The sequence below is a fragment of the Podarcis raffonei genome, chromosome 12 (assembly GCF_027172205.1).
Source record: "Podarcis raffonei isolate rPodRaf1 chromosome 12, rPodRaf1.pri, whole genome shotgun sequence".
Lineage (NCBI taxonomy): Eukaryota > Metazoa > Chordata > Lepidosauria > Squamata > Lacertidae > Podarcis > Podarcis raffonei.
The window spans coordinates 17,195,256-17,217,221 of record NC_070613.1 but is presented as its reverse complement, the minus strand read 5'-3'; positions in this window follow the sequence as shown (position 1 = coordinate 17,217,221).

Sequence of the window (21,966 nt, the reverse complement as noted above, 5' to 3'; positions counted from 1 at the left end):
TGGGGGGAGGGGTCAGTAGGTCCATCCAGGCTGATTTTTGCATGTTACACAAAATGTCCGCGTTTCTTTTTGGTTTTTTAAATTTTGGGGGATAGAATGGGGCATGTGCATGCTTGGGCATGCTTGGGTGGGCGCTATGCCCCAGAAGCAGAAGCACTGTAGCGAGGTTTGAAGCCAGGTCTGCAGCCTACATTGGCACTGCCACTAGTGCCACCACCATTTGGATGTCTTTACATTTCTGGAGAACTGACCTATCAATGGATCTTAGCCATGATGACTATATGTAAGCCCTGTCTTCAAAGGAGATATGCCACTGAATATGAGCAACTGTGCAAGAGATCAATTGCCTTCATGCCCTTCCAGTCACAATCAATAAAAGTGACAAGGCCAAGCCAAGCCCCCTTCTGTCTGATTCTTACTCATGAATTTATCTTTCCATGATGATTAACCTCTGGGTGTTCCCTCTGAGGGAAGTTTGAGGGTGGCAACAAGGGAGAGGTGTAGACTAGCTGTGTCTTGGTCCACATACTGTTTCAGAAAGTGTGGATTTGAAAGATTTGGCTTTAAATGCATACTGAATCAAATCTCTCCCCTCTCCCTAGGCTCTTCAAGGCGAACAAACAATATTGGTGGGCAAATTTCCCTGAAAGTCAGCTTGCATCAACAGTTCCAATGTTTCCCAGCTGCGGTGAAGTGTTGGCTATGTTCAGGGGTGCAGAGTTCATAACAATGACACCCAACAGAACCAGCTGGTGTGTGGGCAGTCTCTGCTCCCAGCACTACTCTCGCATTCCCAGAATCCTTAGTGTTCAGTAGTGTTCCACTCCTCCCCCCCACCGCCTTTTTTCATCAGGGATTCCTCAGCAGCTGAGCTGATGTGGAATGAATTCCCCTACGACAGAAAACCACTGCTTTAATGGGTTGTAATCTACAAGTTTGTTCTCCTTGTTAAAGCTTCCTGAATCAGGCAATAAATTACTAGGTAATCAAAAAGTGACCCACGGGAAGCTGTTAACGTTATCTTAGGAACGCGAGCCAAGCCGTCTCTACCTGAAGCCGCATGTGGAAATGAAAATCACAGACTCTGCAAAATAGCACAGGTTTTACCAGATGATAGATTTACAATGGCATATCTTGAATGCGCTTTCCCCTCCACCCTTCCCTTCCTCTCCCAAGATTTTGAGCCACTGGATACTTTATCTGATTGTAACCCATCCAGAAAAGTAAAGGCAGTTTCTAAAGCATTATAATATGTCTACTGTTGGCTTTCGTTTGGCTTTGGCCAAGTGGCTAATGAAATTTCTCCTGCTTGGTCAGGGTAGATTTGATTTAAATCAAATCAATTTAAATCACGATTTAAATCACGATTTAAATGACCAAGACTTGATTTAAATCTCCCCCCCCCCAAGAAAGACTCATTCTTGCTGGTATAATCTTAATATTTACAACCAGATGAAGGTTTCATTTTTGGAATAAGTAGTTTTTCAGAGTAGTTTTTACAGTCATATCAAAAATTATTGATTTGGTTATACTGTTAGAAATACATAGACAGATAATTATTGTGAGTTAAGTTAACTGTTTATATGTGGACAACTTTTCTGCTATACTTTATTGGAAGGAGAAAAATAATCATTTCCTTAATAACAATTTAAGCAATTTATTTAACTAAAAATAAATAAATTATAGCATATGTATCCATGTTTGTTAACTGATGTGGTTAAACAATTACAAAATAATAATAACTTAGACTGAGTTTTAGCACACATGAAAAACTTAAAACAAATCCTTATTTCCTGATGAATAACCTTTATCTTTAGAATTTTTTTCCTCCAGAAGCATTTTATTTTAAAAATTCAATTTAAATAAAAATAAATCATTGATTTTTTTATCCACCCTGTGCTTGGTGAATATTTCAGCAATTATGAGCAAAATACTAGACATATTTTACTTAGCAGTGACTCATTATTTTAAGTGGCTTGAGATTTCATAGTTCTGTGTGTTGTGCAGCTGGATCCAAACAGTAGCATTGGATGACTGCACCTTGGCACCCTGGTGGTTATGGCAGGGTACCATCTTGTCCCCGGTGCTTTTTGACATCTATGTGAAGCTGTTGATAGTGGCCATTAGGAGATGCGGGATGAGGAGCATGCAATATGATTATGATACCCAGCTCTATTTCTCTGTAACAATGGACTTTCCCTGGTTTGACCCAGTGTCTGGCCGTAGTGATGGGATTGCTGAGAACCAATAAACTGAGACTGCATCCTGATAAGATGAAGATGCTGGGGGGAATGTATATTTTATCTCAGTAAAGCACTTCAAAATTTCATTTTAATGGTAAGTGGTATACAAATGATATAGAATAAAATACATGGAGAAATGGGGGGGGGGCTGTTAGGAGGGTGATTTGTGGATTAGAGAGGGCTGGCAGGAGATATTTTCTGAACCTTGAATTGGCTATTTCTCATTTTGTTAGTTAGGGAAGAATCTGTTCATTTCCGCCTTTCTCAGTTTCTCATTTTTCCAGTCTTCAGATCTCCACATTTCCATATCATATATCATCATCGTTGTCACCATTATCACCATCATTATTAGTAAAAAGTCCTCATGAAAATTCGTAAGTATCTTAGTGCAAATTTCTCTTAAGAAACCTATGTATTTTTTCTTAATATAGTCATTTTTGCAAAGTGATTTCCCCATGAATAAAATGTATTTTTGCATGCTATTGTCATTGATTTTTATGCACATGTTAAACTAAGTGTATGCAATTTTTTACATGTTACTTTGCTGGAGAGCTATGTTGGCACATTTGGAGAAGTGTGAATTTTGAAAGATCGCTGTGTTCCAGTTCTCAAGTTGTTTTGGAATGTGCAAATCAGGTAGGTTCACCTTTAAGTGCAAACTGAGCCAAACTTATCCCCCATCCCTATTTCTGGTTCAGTCCGAGGGAAGCAAGCTTGATGAGCAAGCTTGCCCATCTCTAGTTCTAAGATCCAGGTCCACTGCCATAATGTTGAGCTTGGCCCCATAGACCTGTGTGTGAACAAGAGCTTGTTGTAAGCACACCATTTAAGTTAGCCTGACTGAAAATAGTCCTTACCCATGAAATACATTTTAAAACATTCACTCCAAAATATCCCATTTCCTTCTCTTCCAGAAAGTAGCTCTAGAGGTCAAGAGCTGATCAGTTTACACAGGGCACAAAATCATTTGCTTCCAAAATATAAACATCTTCTAAACTTCAGAATTTGGCACATAGGACAAAATATTGAGTTGAGATCCATTTCCTGAGTAAGGCTGACTGGTGTGAGCAGTGGTTGTGGTGGGTAACGCCTGTTTTTTAAAATATATATATATATATATATTTCAGAAAGTTCAGAAAAATGATGCTGTACTTTCTAAAGGCTGTCTGGCAGACAGGGAAGGGAGTTTGTGGGCTCCATTGTCATTACAAAAGCAGAGCGGCCAAGATTGAACTGCTCACCTTGTTGGGGCAGATCACATGACCAAGACATGAAATGGATGTGGGTATCATTTCACCATTATGAGATATTATCAAGGAAATTATGCAGCATATAGTTTCCTCTCCATGGGCTCTTTCAATGAGTTCTGAATGAATAGATTGTGAGGACAGCTGATTTTAATCGGGGGGAATCCACTTTAAAGAGGCTCAGGAGAATAAATGCTACCAGAGAAGCCAGCAGATAACAGAAACAGCATTTGACTTGCCTGAACAAATGGGAAGATGGTAAGGCAGAACCCAGCAACAATAAAGAAGGGGAAATGGATCCTTCTCGCAGAGATAATGAATGGAGAGCATGGAATGAGGCTGATCCCATCTTAGAATGTTTTTTATCAGCCAAATGCATGACACTTCTGTGAACTGAAACTCCCAAGTTCAAATTCAGTGAGAATTCCGGGATAGTAGAAAGGCGAGATGGGCTATAGCTCAGCGGCAGAGCATCTGCTTAATTCCTGACATCTTCAGGTAGGGCTGGGAGAGATTCCCTGCCTGAAACCCCCTGAACCACTGCCAGTCAGTGTAGACAGTTCTGAGCTAGATGGACCAGTGGTTTGACTCAGTACAAAGCAACTTCCTATGCTATTATGAGCAATCTCATTTGCACAAGGAACACTGCATATCCTCAAATGGTTAAAGAAACAACAACAGAAACAAAACATAATAATAATATTTATTTATTTATTTATTTATTTATACTCCTCCCAACTGGTCAGGTTTCCCCAGCCACTCTGGGCAGCTTCCAACAAAATATTAAAATACAGTAGTCTATTAAACATTAAAAGCTTCCCTAAACAGGGCTGCCTTCAGATGTCTTCTAAAAGTCTGGTAGTTGTTTTTCTGTTTGACATCTGGTGGGAGGGCATTCCACAGGGCAGGTGCCACTACCGAGAAGGCCCTCTGCCTGGTTCCCTGTAACTTGGCTTCTCACCGCAAGGGAACCGCCAGAAGACCCTCGGCACTGGACCTCAGTGTCCAGGCAGAATGATGGGGGTGGAGATGCTCCTTCAGGTATACTGGACCGAGGCCTTTTAGGGCTTTAAAGGTCAGCACCAACACTTTGAATTGTGCTCAGAAACATACTGGGAGCCAATGTCATCATCCACAACAGGAAATTAGCTTCAGGATTCAGAAGGAAAATGAATCAGCCACATGAGCAAATTCCTTCAGCAAAGCAGGATTTTATTTTTAATTTAATTTTAAAGCCTACTCTTCATTTCCCTAGAATAACTATGTTAAGATGTAGACCAGTGTCAGGTTGAGCCAAGGGGCAAGTCAAGAGTCAGGACAAGTAGGAGTCAGGGAAGAGTAGACAACCATTGCCCAGGCAGAGTCTCAGCCTGACAAGGAAATCTTTACAGCGTTCTCTGTTGGAGAGGGCCAATGGTGAGGGTGGGTGGGAAGATCACTTCACTGTTCAGAGAGAGACCTTATCCCACAATCTATGTGATGCTGCAGCCCTGCACCATGTTCTAATTTTGGGATTCGATATCCATGTTGAAGCTTCTGGGGAACATCAAGTTCTACTTGTTCAGTTGCGTTGGATTATTTACATCAGATAACATATTTTGGAAGAGGTACATAGGAGGTCAGAGGGCTTTCAGCTGCCAACCGTGAGAAAGTTCCTAATTCCAAATTTGGTTTGGACAAAGCAATGAAATGAGATCTAATGCAGATCTTGTCACAACTCCACAATATTCTTATCGAATATTCAATTGTGTATGTTCCGTTCACTCAGTGGTGGGTTGTATTGTTGTTGTTGTTGTTGTTTGCAACAATACAAGTCTACCACACACACATTTTTATGTGCCATTGTTGTGATTTATTTCACATTTCTTATGTATAGTAAGAAATGTATAATACATATTGTATTGCTATTACCACTAATAACACTCACTATTTCTTATATTAGTCACAGATCCCATTGACTTTATCTGTGGTTTCTGTGGTTTATAATACAATACAGTGATGCACAGTTGGTCTCCTGCCTCCAGCCTCAGCAGGTCTTGACAAATGGTAAATCAAGATTCAGAATGCTTTTCAGAATCTCAAAATCCAGCACATTCTGAAAAACAATTAAGATCTGGTACGGGAGCAATCCTGCACAGGGGATAAGGTGTGCTTATGCATACTGAAAACCCCCAGCATGCCCAGCTCTGTTGGATGATGGATCTAGCATGCTGCCAATTAAACAGATACATTTGGAGAGCATACCCAGTAATGGGTATAATCGCTTGTGATCAGTACCGTGAAAACTGATCATGCCAACCATCTGCTCAGCTTAAACACTCATGGGAGATCCTTGTATGCCCTAGCAGGTGTGCAATAGACTGCTACACACGAGGAATTAGAGTCAAGGCCACAGGGAGAAAGTAGGTACAGTTGGAGGATAAGGCACTGACTTGCATTGAAAAATAAAATCTACAAACGTATCAGAGTACTGTAAGACTCCGGGGAAATTGTAATAGTTGGGAACTAAAGGGAATCTGCCCATATATCACAGCACACATCTGGTTCCCTCATGACAAGCATATATTCTGTCCAATGTGATCCAGATGTACCCACTTTTAACTACTATTATTCCTGAATGTCTTGAAAGGTATAATTGCAGAATCACTTCTCTGGCTACTTGGCTAGGGCTGCTTTCCAGAGAACGACAGTGTTAAAAAATAATAATAAAGCAAGAAGTTAGAATTTGAATCAATTGCTCTATAATAAGAATGATTGGATTTGATTCCATTTGCCATTTTCTGCACCCTGCATTTCCTCGAACAGGGAAGTATTTACCCAGCAAACTTTCATCAGGTTACCTCTGAAGCATCAAATCCTTAGCAGTAATAACAACTGGATACAGCAGAGACGGCGCAGGTGGCAGGCATGTTGCCTGGGAATTAGCCCAGCTTAATTTCCCCGTATGTCAGCCCAATCAGCTCTGCCACACAAGAAAAGAAACATTTGCATACGGCTTAGCTTGTAGCAATAATTATGCTGCTTTTGTTTCATGGCTTTGCCATGCTGTTGATTCTGCTGACAAATATTCCACGCTATTATTTTTTTTAAGGCATTACAAAGAATGATCTCAACGTTAAGCAGGGCTTTGCATGAAACACTGGATAAGACCCAGACTACCAAGAGATGCCTTAAAAGCCAGGTTTTCATCCAAGGATGGAATTTGCTTAGGGATGGGGCTAGGCAGGCTTTCCTGTGTGGAGAGTTCTATAGAACAGGCACCACAACTGAAAAGGCCCTGCCAGTTGTACTTACCTGCAACACGTCAGTCAGCAGGAAAATGTGAAGCAGGACCTGATCAGAGTTGATCACAGTGCACAGGAGAGATTGTATATTCAATAAATCACCCAGGTCTGAAACTACTTAGGACTTTAAAGGCAGGGCTCAGTGTGTGGGGGTCCAAGGGGGCAGTAGTCCTGGATCCAGTATTTTTAGGGGGAGCAAGCCATGCACCTCCATGCAGGGATCCCCATTCCACCCTGCCTGCTGCCGGTGGTTGTGGGCCGTGGAGCCAGGCCTTGCCTCTCTGCTGCATCCTCGACCCCCTCACAGAAAGGCCGCCTGGCTAGTGTCGAGGGCAGGGAATTTGTCCTCCAAGGGCCATGTCAACCAGCCGAGCTCCTCCCTGCACAGGCAGGCAAGGGTGCAGCTCCGCTTGACTCCTGTGGCCAGGGCTCCGTGAACCCTCTGTGCCCCATTCGCAGGCGCCCAGCAGCATTGGTAGCGAGGGCAGGCCTGGTGTGGTGGGTTCTGTTGATCTTCAGTGCCCCACCCCTGCCTGGTGCCCACACCCCGGGCGGCCAAAAAGGATGCAACGCCATTGGCAGGGCTAGCCAGTTGCTGGCTCCAGTTAGTGGACCTTGGAGTTTGTGTTTCACTGGAACTCGATCCCACAAGTCGATCCCACAAGACTGCAGTCTGTCCTCTTCAGATGCAGATGTTTAAAACCATGGGAGGGTGGTCGAATTCTGCAGCACTGCATAAGCCAATGGCAATCAGGTAGAGCAGCCTTCCATAGTCTAACACTCTCCACAGTCAATACCCCTCACTTGCCTCACATTGGAGTGCTTTTGTATGACTGGGGTATCTCCATGAACCTCTTGCTTGACTTGATAGAAGATGGAAAGGGGTGTGCTTATGTGAAAAAGGTACACACACACACATATTTCTTGTGCTACCTACTTTTGCACCCGCCCCCATTCTCCACTAGTATGTGAACCAGAAGGGGATGTGGTTCCCAATCTGGAAAAGGTCCCTCATTTCTAGAGTAGAAATAGTTTCTCAACACCACCTTCTAGAAACCTGCCTCCTAGGAATAAGAGGTGGTGGTTTTGTTATTGTTTCTTAGTCGCTTGTTACACAGAGATCTCCAAGCAACTTATAACGTCTTTACAAACATAAATGTTTGATAATGTTAGGTACCATCTAACTTCAAACTTCAGTTCGAAAGCACGTCAAAGTGCAAGTAGATAAATAGGTACCACTCCAGCGGGAAGGTAAACGGCTTTTCTGTGTGCTGCTCTGGTTCACCAGAAGCGGCTTAGTCATCCTGGCCACATGACACGAAAGCTGTACGCCGGCTCCCTCGGCCAATAAAGTGAGATGAGTGCCACAACCCGAGTTGTCCGTGACTGGACCTAATGGTCAGGGGTCCCTTTACCTTTAACTTCAGACCATCTGTGCAGGGTGGTCTAGAGGTAGACCTTTGTTCATATGTCGCTGAGAGATCTGGGTGAATCAACAGGGTCACAATGGAAATTTGAAGTTGAATCTGCAGAACATCAAATGAGCATTCTGCAGAGTACTGAATCAGAAGAGGAGTAAGAAGAAATGTACAACTAGAAAAGCAATAGGTAGACTCAGGTGGCTGTTTCAGAAAGATAAAGACTAACATTCAACTTCATCCTCTTCAGGTGTAAACATTCTGATTTTGAAATACCATGACCAAAGCAAAGAAGAAAAAGTTAATCAGCATCAAGTTAATCAAGTTTTGCAGAAGTAGCTTGCTTTACTGCCATCCCATCTGGAGAACAAGGCAACTGAAGAATTTTTTTTTTAAAATCAGGTTCTCAGTAGCAAACACACAGTGAAAGTAATAAAGCATTCTATCAAAAACTTTTAAAAATTCAACAGCGCAGTCTCTTGGATCAAAGGGATTCGTTGGAAATGACTATAATTTAATCAAGGTTTGGCTTGTGGGACTGCCGCTGTAAGCACGATATATCTTGTTTTATAAATCTGTAACACTGTAATTTATTTGTACGTTCCCAGGTTTCCCCGTGTGAGTTGCAGAGGGAGAACAGAGATGGAAGCAAGCTGGAGTCTACAGGGCTGGTCCTTTGATTGGGTAGAGAAGCTTCCTCAACCTGGTGCCCTCCCAATGTCCCTGGATTTCAATTCTCATGAGCCTAGCCAGCATGGTCAGTGTTAGGGAATGATGGGAGACTCCAGCAGCACCAGTAGGTAACCATGTTGGGACAGGAGAGCAAGAAAGCCACCATTCTGTTGGAAGCCTCCCAGAGTGGCTGGGGAAACCCAGCCAGATGGGCGGGGTATAAATAAATAAATTACTACTACTACTACTACTACTGCTACTATAGCAGTGACTACTCAAGGGCAGAGAGCCATGGCAAAGGGCAGGAGAGAGAGAGAGCTGTCCATGCTTACAGAGCCTGCCTTGCACCCCTTAAGCTAGCTTGCTGTCCTCAGCTGCAGCAGAGGACGCTGTCACATTGCCAGTGCTGAGAAGTAAGGACCCCTTCTGATGCCATTTTTAATTGTGCATTCATGATGGATGGCTTTCATGACGGCACTGGAACAGCGACACACAATTCCTCTTTCAATACTGTCCGTGTCTGCAAAAGTTTCAGAGCAGACACACTGCTTCATTTCCACTGGGTGCATGCCCCATAACTTCCTGCTGAAATCTTGTAACTTTTCACCCACCCCACAGATGTTCCAGGTGTGAATGTGTGTGTGTTTGCCCTGCTGTTGTTGCACTAGAGTGAAAGAGGGCAATAATGCAGTAACACCAGGTAAACATCCCAGAACTAAGAAAGCAGAATGATGTGTGAACAGTCCAGCATGAATCCACTACTAATGCACTCCTATTGCATCAACTTTATTTTTATTTATTCAATACACTTATATACCACCTTTATCTTTCAAGGAACTCAAGGTAGCTTACATGGTTCTCCTCCTCCCCAGTTAATTTTCACAACAACCCTGTGAGGTTGGTTAGGCTAAGAGATAGTGTGCGGCCCAAAGTCACCCAGTGAGCTCCATGGCTGAGTGGGGATTTGAAACCTGCTCTCACAGGTCCTAGTCCAACACTCTAACCATTATGCCACACTGGCTCTCAATGACATGTTGCATGATACAACCACATCAAACCACCAGTTTGGTTCGAAGGGCTTTAAGATTCAGCTGCCAATTGGATCAGCTTCTGTACATGGAATAGTAGGAGGGGACCTGTCCTTTGCCTCGGGTAGCAGAGAAATGTCTTGGGCCATCCCTGACTCTGTCCTTCAAAATATAGCTTTCAGCTGTCGCTGGACAAGTCCAAATGCATTGCCACTGGCCATGCTGGCTGAGGCTGAGGAGAATTGAATCCCAACAGCATTGGTAGGAAGGACCACGGCGCCTATGGTTCCTTCTGCTCCTTCTTTCCGTTGTCTTTTAATCTATTTCGTTTATGAATCATTTCCCATGAAACACCCCGAAGCAATTAACAATAAAAACACCATAAAAACATCAACAATAAAAGCAACCTCAAATGCAAAACAGATGCAGACCGGGATAAGAATAAGCATCTCACTTAAAAGGCTTGTTGGGAAAGGAAGGTTTTCAATAGGTGCCGAAAAGGCAACCGAAATTGCACTTGTCCGATGTGTAACTGGAAGGAGTTCCAAAGGACTTGTGAAAGGTATCTGTTCACCTGCTTTTTCCATTTTTATGGTAGCAGGAGATTCCAACTAAACACCAGAAAGAACTATATGGCAGTAAGAGCTGATTAACAGTGGAACTGTCTCCCTTGGGAGGTTGTGGACTATCCTTCTTTGGAGATTTTAAGCAGAAGGTGGATGGCCTCTGTCATGGATGCTTCAGTTGAGATTCCTGCATTGCAGAGGGTTGGACTAGATGGTCCTTGACTCTATCAAGGACCCTCCAGATTGGTGGTTCTTTGCAGGTAAATTGTGCAACATGTCATCGATGCAATAACAGTTCGTTAGTGCTGGATTTATTCTGAACTGCCCGTGCATCGTTCTGTGTTCTTAGTTGCTTTGCAATTCTTCCCCAGTGTTGTTGCATTATTGCCGTCTGGAGGGGCACTGTTGCACAGCGCAACAAACACAGGACAAGACAAGACAAAATATGGGATGTTACTGGTATAAAAAGTTGCAGGATGTTGGCAGGAAGCTATAGGGCATGCGCTGAAATGAAGCAGCAAAGTTCGCCCCAAAAGTTTTGAAGGCTCAAAAAGTATTGAAAGCAGGATAATGTCTAACTGTCCTGATACCACCATGAACACAAATCAGCATGAATGGAGGAGTCTATTGTTGTGAATTAGAGACATTTTCTTACAGGAAACACAGAGATGAGAGATTAGAAACTGCTGGAGGAAGGGGAGAGAGGTGAAAGAAGAGAATGAGAGAGAGAGAGAGAGAGAGAGAGAGAGAAAGAGAGAGAGGGGGGGGGGAGGTCCGAAGAGAAGCTGTGTAGTAGCTATATCTGTTTGGGAATGAATAAAGCATTATACAGTGGTACCTCGGGTTAAGTACTTAATTCATTCCGGAGGTCCGTACTTTACCTGAAACTGTTCTTAACCTGAAGCACCACTTTAGCTAATGGGGCCTCCTGCTGCTGCCGTGCTGCCGGAGCACAATTTCTGTTCTCATCCTGAAGCAAAGTTGTTAACCTGAAGCACTATTTCTGGGTTAGCGTAGTCTGTAACCTGAAGCGTATGTAACCTGAAGCGTATCTAACCCAAGGTACCACTGTATTAACTTCCTCAGTGAATGAGCCTTCAACTTATACAGTAAGCAAAATTCCAGGTGCGTAGCTACATAGCAGGTGGGAGTGTGGGTAGCCAAAAAGACTAGGAAGGACTCTACGAGTGAAGCTGTGGCCTGTGCATCTCCCACTTAATTGGCAGCAAGCGTTATTTGCAATGAAGCGAATGCTGATTTAGTTGACATCAGCAAAATTGCAATGCCCAATGCAATTAAGCCGAGAGCGACCAAAGTGACCCAAAAAGAAATGGGAAGAAGACACATTTGTGGGAAATGTCACACAAGATATTCATAACCAGTATTCTCACCTGCTACGTGTATAAAAGAAATAATTTACCAAATCAAGGAGCTAAAATTAGGATTCTGGTGCTGGCATGACCATTCTAGATCAAGGTGACACAAGGGAAACAAGACTAGGGAGAAGACTGCAGTCCTCTATGTGGGAGGTGGCCAGAGCATGGAGCATTGCTTTTGCCAAGGGGCAAAAAGGGGGTGCATCCTAGGAACTGTAGTTTGTTATGGGTTCTGGGAATTGTAGCTCTGTCTGGAGTAAACAACAGTTTCCAGGATCTTTGGGAGATGTGCTTTAAAGGCATGGTATGTATACAGACTTAGTGAGAAGTGAGATAACTTGGCTATGGACTGAATATGGGGAAGAGAGAAGTGAAAGACAAAACTGTTTTATAGGATGACTGGTAATATTGCCAGCACATAAGAAAAGCAGATGGGGAGAGGAGGGCCTGGGAAGAAAAATGAAGGATTTGGTCTTGGACATATTGAGTTTTTAGGTACAATTGGGAACACCCCCTCCCAGTTGAAAGGACTGCAGAGAATGTGATTCTACTTTGGGTTCCAAGTTCCTGATACAGCTGTGGCTCTCCTTAGGAAGGCTAGTAGCTCAGTGGAAGAGCATCTGGGTCTCAGGTTGAACCCTTGGCATCTCCAGGCAGCTTCCTAAGTTCCCATAGTTGGACCAGGTGAGGAAATGTGGATCTGTGAGGGTGGGTGCAAATGGAAGTATAAGAATGCAAGTTGTTGGGATGAACTCGCCCCCTCCCAACAACAGAAGGATGGAGCAAAGCAGAAAATGTTGCAACACATACACGTCTAATCACAATTTTCAGTATATGCGATCCATCTATAGATACAGGAAAGGATATCTAGATACAGGAAAGGATATTTTGACTAAACTTCAGCCAAAACTTTTTGAACAGTAAGAGCTGTTTGACAGTGGAATGGTTTCCCTCGGGAGGTTGTGGACTCTCCTTCCTTGGAGGTTTTTAAGCAGAAGTTAGATGGCCATCTGTGAGGGATGCTTTACATGAGATCCCTGCACTGCAGGGGGTTGGACTAGATGACCCTCGGGGTCCCTTCCAACTCTACAGTTCTATGATTCCATGATCTAGCTAGCTAAGACAGATATCTATCTATCCAAATTGTGCATGTGTGTGTATATATATCAGGGCCAGATTTAGGTTTAATGAGGCCCTAAGCTACTGAAGGTAATGGGGCCCTTTATCTGTCCAGCTGTCCTTTGTCAACAACAAATTGTCGCTATTTTTTGTGTTGAATATATGCTATATGGTAATTTATGGACCTAATAGGTATCTAAAGCCATTTGCGCATAACAAAATATGTATTTTATCAAAGTAATTGTTGAACTGAAATATAATTAAGAAGTACCGGTATATTAATATTTTTTCCCTTTAAATTTTTTGGGGGCCCACAGGAGAGTGGGGCCCTAAGCTATAGCTTGTTTAGCTTATACGTAAATCTGGCATTGGTCTATATACATACACACTAAAAGATGTTTGTATGTGAAATACGAATGAATAAAATATAAAGGTAGAAAAACTCAGCTGTACTATGATGTGTTTAGAAATGTAGACCAATCAGCAATTTATCTCTAGTTTCACAGTCTTTTAGGAGTCGTCCACCTATCCTGCATTGTGATTCCTAAGTTTGCTGAGACTCTCGCAAGCTACCAGATTGTTTCAAGTGCAGCAATATGATCCTCTGCATTTTGAATGTACTCCCATGTGGCTGCTAGTGTTGCTTTTAGTTATTCACGCACATGTTTTACAACACGCTTTGTCGGAGGCTGAAGGCTACAAGCCTGTTTGTTCTTCGCCGTGTGTAGCCGGAAGCTTGCTCTATGAATGAGCTCATAATAGGAGCATCCCAGCTTCTAACGCAGGGGAGACTTGTCGAGGGAAGGAGATGTCACCGGTACACAACACATCTTTTCAGTTCTTCGGTACTATGAGCTCAAGAATGGTGTGTAAAGGGATTCTACTAAGAAACAGAGAATTCCTGCTACATATATAAAACTGCGGCCCTTTCCACATACTGTATTTGGCAGCACAAACATGCAAGGTAAGAAAAAGCACATGGAACAGAAAATGAAGCAGTAGCTGAAGAATCCCTTTTAAAATAAACTTCTAAAGTTCAGAAGCTGAGATTGTGAATCTTTGGACATTCAAACTTTGCAGAGGAACAAGGAAATACAACCATTCACCTTATTTTTCTCGTGCTTGTTCCACTTGGTCTTGTATTTTGTACCCCATTTAATACATTTCTAAACAGCCTCTTCACCCCATGGGATCCTAAGATGGGGAATTTCAGGGATGCCTTAATCATTGGTTACATTTTGTGTGCATGTGAACGGTCCCTATTAATATCACGATTAATCACCACCTTGTGTATTTTGCACATTTCCTTTGGGTGTCATGGTATACAACTCCCTGCCCAAATTTGTACATATCTTAGAGCTGTGCAAATCACTCTAGCCGAATCCTGGAACTCATATTGAATTGGGCTAGTTCAGGTAGACCTGGGATTCAGTCAGAGTGGGTTGAAGCAGCCTGGATCTGCTTGGATTCACCTGCTTGCAGCTCCTTCTCCCCTCCACTGCTTGATCACATGTTCAGTTAGAGTTTAAAATCTGAATTATACGCTATGCAAGTCCCATGATTCAGTTGGGTCCCCTAATCTAAGTTGGTCCAGGACCATCCTGACTTCTCTCTGAGGTGTATAAGCCACCAATAGGAGCCTTGAAGCTTGCAGTCCCTCTTCCACCATCCCTAATCTGGACTGCCCTTGAAAGGTAGAGAACTCTTCGGTCAACCTTCCCCAATCTAGTGCCTTCCTATAGCTTCGAACTGCAACTCCCATCAGCCCCACTCAGCACGGCCCAGTGGCCAGGGAGGGTGGTAGTTGTAGTTGGAGGCAGTAGAATTGTGGAATGGTGACAGAGTGTTGGACTAGGACCTGGGAGACCAGGGTTCAAATCGCCACTCGGCCATTAAGCTCACTGGGTGGCTTTGCACCAGTCACCATCTCTTAGCCGAAACTACCTCACAGGGTTGTTGTTGAAGTGGGGGGGAGGAGGAGAACCATACACCCCACCTTGAGATGCATGGAATATAAAGGTGGTATATAATTGTAATACCGTATTTTTCGCTCTATAGGACACACTTTTCCCCCTTCAAAAATGAAGGGGAAATGTGTGTGCGTCCTATGGAGCGAAGACGCCATAGCCCTGTGACCCTCTCCCTGCTGGAGAGGTAACGCGGGGCTATGGCAGGAGCCTCCATAGGCGCGCGTCACCTCTCCAGCCGGGAGAGCGCGCGTGGGGCTAAAGAAGCCCCCGCGACCCTCTCCCAGGTGACGCGCGCCTATGGCAGGAACCTCCATAGCTGAGCGTCACCTCTCCAGTCAGGAGAGGGTCGCGGGGGGCTTCTTTAGCCCCGCGACCCTCTCCCGGCTGGAGAGGTGACGCGCGCCTATGGCAGCAGCCTCTCTGCTGCGCCTTTCCGCTGCTCCCTGACCTGCTCTTTGGGGCTGGTGGTGGGCTTCCCCCCGCCAGCCCCAAAGAGCAGGTCGAAAGGAACCTGAAGCCTGGAGAGCGAGAGGGGTCGGTGCGCACCAACCCCTCTTGCTCTCCAGGCTTCCAAGGTAGCCGCCTGAACGCACCTTAAACGGCACCTTGTTTTAGAGCGGGAAAACAAGAGGGGGAAAATTCTCCCACTCTCTGCGCAGCGCCTCCTGCCGCTTCACTGAAGGGGCGCTGGGCAGAGAGTGGAAGAATTTTTTCCCCTTGTTCTCCCCTCTCTAAAACAAGGTGCGTCCTATTGTCCGGTGCGTCCTATGGTGCGAAAAATACGGTAAATAAATAAGAATTTATTTCTTATTTATTAATTTCTTATTTATTTATAATAAGAAAGCAGCCCTCCATTAATCTAAACCAGAGGTTGATGGGGATGATCTCTCTCACAAGGGAAATTTTAAAAAGCACAACTATTAATTGTTATCTTTTTAACTGCTTGTCTTGTTCACCCAATTCAGAGCAAATTAACACCCCTCCAATTCTTTGGCCATTTGCCCCAAGCCCTTTGTTCTGTTTCTACGGCAATCATCAATATTTGGCGAGTGGCGAGGAAATAAGCAGGAGTAATGAAATCAACAGACCTCCGTAATGAGATCTGTCCTGTGTGGCCCTCATCCATTATTGAAAAAAACACAACAACAAAGCATATATCAAAAAGTTGCCACACTGCGTCAAGTTCTTCAACCGTGTTCTGTATGATCATTCTTAGAAACAAGGCCTTGTGAGAAAAACGCTGCCTCTCTGTTTAAATTTTCATTCATCTTAATTTCATATTCTGTCAAGGACTGATTTAATCAGGTTCAGAAGGGTATGCATGTAGCTTTTGTGAAATGATAAACTATTCCCAGCTTGGCACATTGAAGATAATCATCTCGGCTTCACTGAGAGGACACCTTCTTTCTATGCCATTCATCACGAACATTAAAACACAGCTATTTTGAGTTTAAATAAACAAGGCTCACTCTTTTTAATATGAAAATTGTCTTTTCGTCATGCACAAAGGTATGCTTCAGAGATCAGCATTTCCTGTTTATATGTTACCTTGCAACTAGAGGGGTTGTTGTTGTTTTTTACCTCTGCTGAAGAAAAAAAATAATCATTTTTTTTAACGTCACTTTGTGAAGAAGCAATTTGGTGTAGTGGCTCAAGCACCAGACTGGGGACAAACCAGGATCAAACTCCTCCTTATCCATTAAGCACAGTGTGTAAGCTTGGGCAAGACATGCTCAGCCTACCACAAAGGATCATTGTGAGGAAGAGGGAACTATATATCCCCCCCCCAAAAAAACGATGTGAAACAACAGTAGGATTATTGCTATTCCTACTCCTACATAAGGGACGCGGGTGGTGCTGTGGGTTAAACCACAGAGCCTAGGACTTGCCGATCAGAAGGTCGGCGGTTCGAATACCCGCGACGGGGTGAGCTCCCGTTGCTCAGTCCCTGCTCCTGCCCACCTAGCAGTTTGAAAGCACGTCAAAGTGCAAGTAGATAAATAGGTACCACTCCGGCGGGAAGTTAAACGGCGTTTCCGTGTGCTGCTCTGGTTCACCAGAAGCGGCTTAGTCATGCTGGCCACATAACCCGGAAGCTGTCTGCAGACAAATGCCGGCTTCCTCGGCCTATAGAGCGAGATGAGCGCGCAACCCCAGAGTCGGTCACGACTGGACCTAATGGTCAGGGGTCCCTTTACTTTACCTTTACTCCTACAAGGGGGCCTCCACATTGGAAAGCAATGTTTGCTCTCCTGCTTCCACCCCAACGCTGCTGTCGCCACTCTTCCCCACCCACAGAGTCTCTCTCTGCTTTCGTCCTAGTGTTTATGAAGTTTACTATAAAACCCTCTATAAAGGAAGGGCGCCGAAGACAAAAGGGATGAGTAAGAAGCTAGTCTACATTCCACAACAAGCAGAATCACACATACTGGACCATTTTATAAGTGCCTGAAACAAATTAAAGGTGTTATGAAGATCAGAGCTATCGCTTTTCACAGAGCAATTCACCCATATCCAGGGACATTAAGATGTGCCCGCTCTCTGTTTTGCTCATGTTTCGATCGTGTCTATTCCTGTCACTTTGATTGAAACAGGCAACTGACCTCATTATCCTGGTGATCACCAGGGTGCATATCGCAGCTTGCATAGCACACAGCAGTGCCTATGTCAGCGCATGTCTCCAATTTGACGGCTACAAGACGGGGTCACCTTCCTTGCATTCCCATCCTCTTTCCTTCAGGATGTAGGTCTTCCTAATTAAGCCAATAGCAAACTTATCAGCGAGGCGGTGTGAGCAGGTGGGGTGGCCAGGTGGCCTACTTTGCAGAATACAGCTCTCTATTTGTGGGCGGTCGGAGGACAGTCCGGAATCCTCTGTTTTGAAGGGCTATCCTAAGTCTGGCTTAAATAACCAAAAGAATGGAAGTGGCACATCAAGTGTGAGTACCTGGACAGCAGATTGAGCAGGTGCACAAATCACTTGGTGACAAATCACTACCCTATAGTGAGGGTAACTGCATAATTGCATAGTTGTTTAACTATGCATAGTTGTTCAACTTATAGCCTTCTACATTTGCATTTAGATGTCTAAACTAGCTCACGTCAATCTGTGCCCTTTTGGTGTCCTCTAATAGTGATGTGTTTCCCAGCACGTTTGCACTCCAGTCTCAGTGATGTCTACACTGGCTTGGTCGTGTTCACAGAATGGAATGGCAGGATTCCCTGTACAGTGGTACCTTGGTTCTCCAACGCCTTGGTTCCCAAACACTGAAAACCCGGAAGTAAGTGTTCCGGTTTTTAAACGTTTTTCGGAAGCCGAACACCAGATGTGGTTTTCGGCTATTGTTTCCGGGAGGCCTGCACCAATCAGAAGCCGTGCCTTGGTTTCCGAACATTTCAGAAGTCAAATGGACTTCTGGAATTGATTAAGTTTGAGAACCAAGGTACCACTGTATTTGGCACTTTTGTTTTTGCTGTTTATTTTGTGTTTTTGTTTTTGAGGCTTTTTCGGTTAATTTGTTTTTGTGACTGTGTGGAACCCAGTTCAGCTACTGATTGATTGATTAACTGCGGAAATGGATAAAAGCCCCCCATCCAAACAATGACTATCATCAGTGCAAGTAAGAAAAAGAATAAAAAATTAATTTTTATCATTTACAATACTGTCTTATTTATTTTATAGTACAGTACATTGATTATTGCTTTCATTTTGTGGATCAATGTTCTCGTTAGAGAGCAAAATTCATGTTAAACTGCTGTTTTAGGGGTTGTTTTTAAAACTCTGGAATGGATGAATCCATTTTGCATTACTTTCTATAGGAAAGTGTGCCTTGGTTTTGGAATGCTTTGGTTTTGGAACAGACTTCCGGAACGGATTAAGTTTGAGAACCAAGGTACCACTGTACAGATTACTACATATTCCTGGTTTGCACAAGAATGTGCTCTATACAGGGAGCTGGTTTCCAGCACCAGGCCAATTGGCAGACCACACTCTGCATGACAGATGTCTGCAAACATGGCATGAAGAACTTGTGCATCCATAGCAGTGACTGTTATGTATCAAGATTAGCTGCAGTTCTCACTCAGGGCCACCAGTATGCAAATGAAGGATTGAGAACTGTCACTCACTGATTGGTTAGCTAGTTGGGAATTGTTACTGTTACAAGTTACGTAGCATTATATAAAGCAGCCAGCTAGGCTGCAGTGAGTCTGACTCCAGGAGCACTTCTAACTGCTGTAATAAATAGCTGTGAATCTAACAGAGCTGTGTCCTTCGTCCATCTTTCCCACTATTTAACAGTGACTAGAGGAGAAATGACTGTTGGAGGAGTGCAGAGAGAAGAAACGCCATGGTGCATCTGCAGCAGCACAACCAGACACCTTTGTTTGCCCCGGCTGCAACAAAACATGTCTCTCCTGCATCGGTCTCTACAAACACAGCAGGCACTGCCAACAGTTTGACCTCACTCCCAAAGGTACACTCCTCCATTGTCTGCTGAGACAGACGTGTGCCAGCTGCAACTGCAAAATGGCCACCGGTATGGGCATTCCTAGGAGGAGACCCACCAAATGAGTGGCCAGTGTGTGTGGCAGGACCAACAAGTGTACCAGTGATAAGGGAGCACAGAAAGCAGGTCCCCCCTCACATATGTTGTTAACATGTGGGGATGTGTGCAACTGTGTTGAACTCATAGCTTTGGCCAAGGGAAGCTTTGGTGTTCCCAGGGGACATCACTGGCTGAAGAAACATTTTGACAATACTCCTATGTTCTCCTGACAGTCCTTTGGATATTTGAAGCCAAGTGTTATGAAAATCTGCACCTCCAGACTTTGGTAGAAGGGCCAAAGCTCAGTGGTAGAGCATCTTCTTTCCATGCAGAAGGTCCCAGGTTCAACCCCTGTCATCTCCAGGTAGGATTGGGATAGACTCCTGTCTGAACCCCTGGCAAGACTTGGCCAGTCATTGTAGGCCAGCCTTCACTAACCTGGTGCCCCCTAGATGTTTGTCAGTAGACAACATTGAGCTAGATGGACCATTGGTCTGACTTGGGATAAGTTCACTTCCTATGTCCTCAAGAGTGTTCTAGGGAGAAAGTGTAGTGAGAGTTTCAAAAAAGATTCTGGGAACTCAATTTTTTAATGCACGTTCACCGTTCAGAATTGACGCACTACTTGTGAGTGTTTTATTCCCAAGTATCCATATCCAAGTGCAAAATGTAAAGTGTTAATAGACTGCTACGTAGATGATCTAAATTTGCAGCAATAATCAGCACACAGCTGCTGATGACTTTGACCTCAGATTCTTAAAGCCAGGCCGAAGGCATCCTGATACATCCTTGACCTTTCTCAATCTCTCCCTCACTCTCCCTCTCTCTCATTATAGATTGCAACTTGAATCTTAAGGAGTCGTGTTCAGCTTTAAGAAGGCCACAGTGGCACCTGTTCGCAAGTTGTGAGAAAGTCTTGGAAAGTTGACAATTAGCACCCTATTTTTGTTACCTTCTCACTGGCACTGGTTAGTATTCACAGCCGAGGGTGGTGGTGGACCTGATTACATGAGCAACTGCTAGGATCTCTCTCTCTCTCTCTCTCTCTCTCTCTCTCTCTCTCTCTCTCTCTCTCACACACACACACACACACACACACACACCCCTCTCTACCTAAACGCTGATCCAGTTTTGGAGCGTTTCCCCACTTTGCCAGTTTGAAGCAGCAGTTTTGAAATTGCTGAGTGTGCTGCTAACCTTGAACAAGTGAAATAATCACAGTAACTTCTATCTTACAGTTGATCTTGTGCATTTGGCTGTGCCAGCTAAACCACTATGGATAAAAATGGAGCCAAGAGCAATTTCTATGTAATTCAGCTGCGCAATAATGGGCTATTTTTCATTTTCTGTTGGATTAAATTCTATTGTTGCCCAGTGTTAATGCATACATATTCAAATATGCTCCTAGCTTTCAAATAAGTATGCAAGCGAGGTTTGCAAAAATATCTGTTATCTAAATATTCTTACAAACCCAAGTTTATTATTTTTATAGGGGTTTTGTAGTACAGCCCTATGCAGGTGTCATCATAGTATATTGCATTGTGTTCATAGGGTGGGGTACACCCTATGTACCACAAAATGTGTGTATGCATTACGTCTGGGGAGATTGCTTTGGGAAAATGTGTATTTTGGGCTAATTGCATACAAACGTGTGCATGTTATGACTTTACAAGAGGACTTTTAAAAAAATTGTTTTTATTAAAGTTTTTCTTGGGTCACAAAAGTACTTACATCATCTCTATTTTCAGATCATAAAGTCCTCTCTACAGATCAGTTATATTTGATGTGAGACTGATTTTTTCTTTTTAAAAAACCCCCAACAACAATCCAAGCTTGAAATTCAAGATTAGAAAAATGAGGAAATTAACAGATTGGTCCATCACCAGTCTATAGGTGATTTCATTCAATGTTCTCTTGAGTCCAAGTTCAACACTGATGCTACTTGCTATTTTACTGGTGGCCAATTCATCTAGTAATTTTATTCCACTGTGAAATGCTTTCCAAACATTTCCACCCACAGCGACATTTATATCCCCTCAGACTCCCAAGTGTTGGACAGACTGTGGGGAAGTTGTTCCTTCCTATGGCATGTGATGAGGTTGTGGTTGTGTTTTAAGAATGCTTATGAAAAAACCATGGGCATATTTTGTTGCAAAGTGCTGTATATCAGTATTTTAATACAGGTAAAGGTAAAAATAAAGGACCCCTGGATGGTTAAGTCCAGTCAAAGGTGACTATGCAGTGCAGTGCTTGTCTCGCTTTTCAGGCTGAGGGAGTCGGAGTTTGTCTGCAGACAGCTTTCCGGGTCATGTGGCCAGCATGACAAAACCGCTTCTGGCACAACAGAACACTGTGACAGAAGCCAGAGCGCACAGAAACGCCTTTTACCTTCCCGCCACAGTGGTACCTATTTATCTACTTGCACTGGTGTGCTTTTGAACTACTAGGTTGGCAGGAGCTGGAACAGAGCAATGTTAGCTCACTCCATCATGCAGA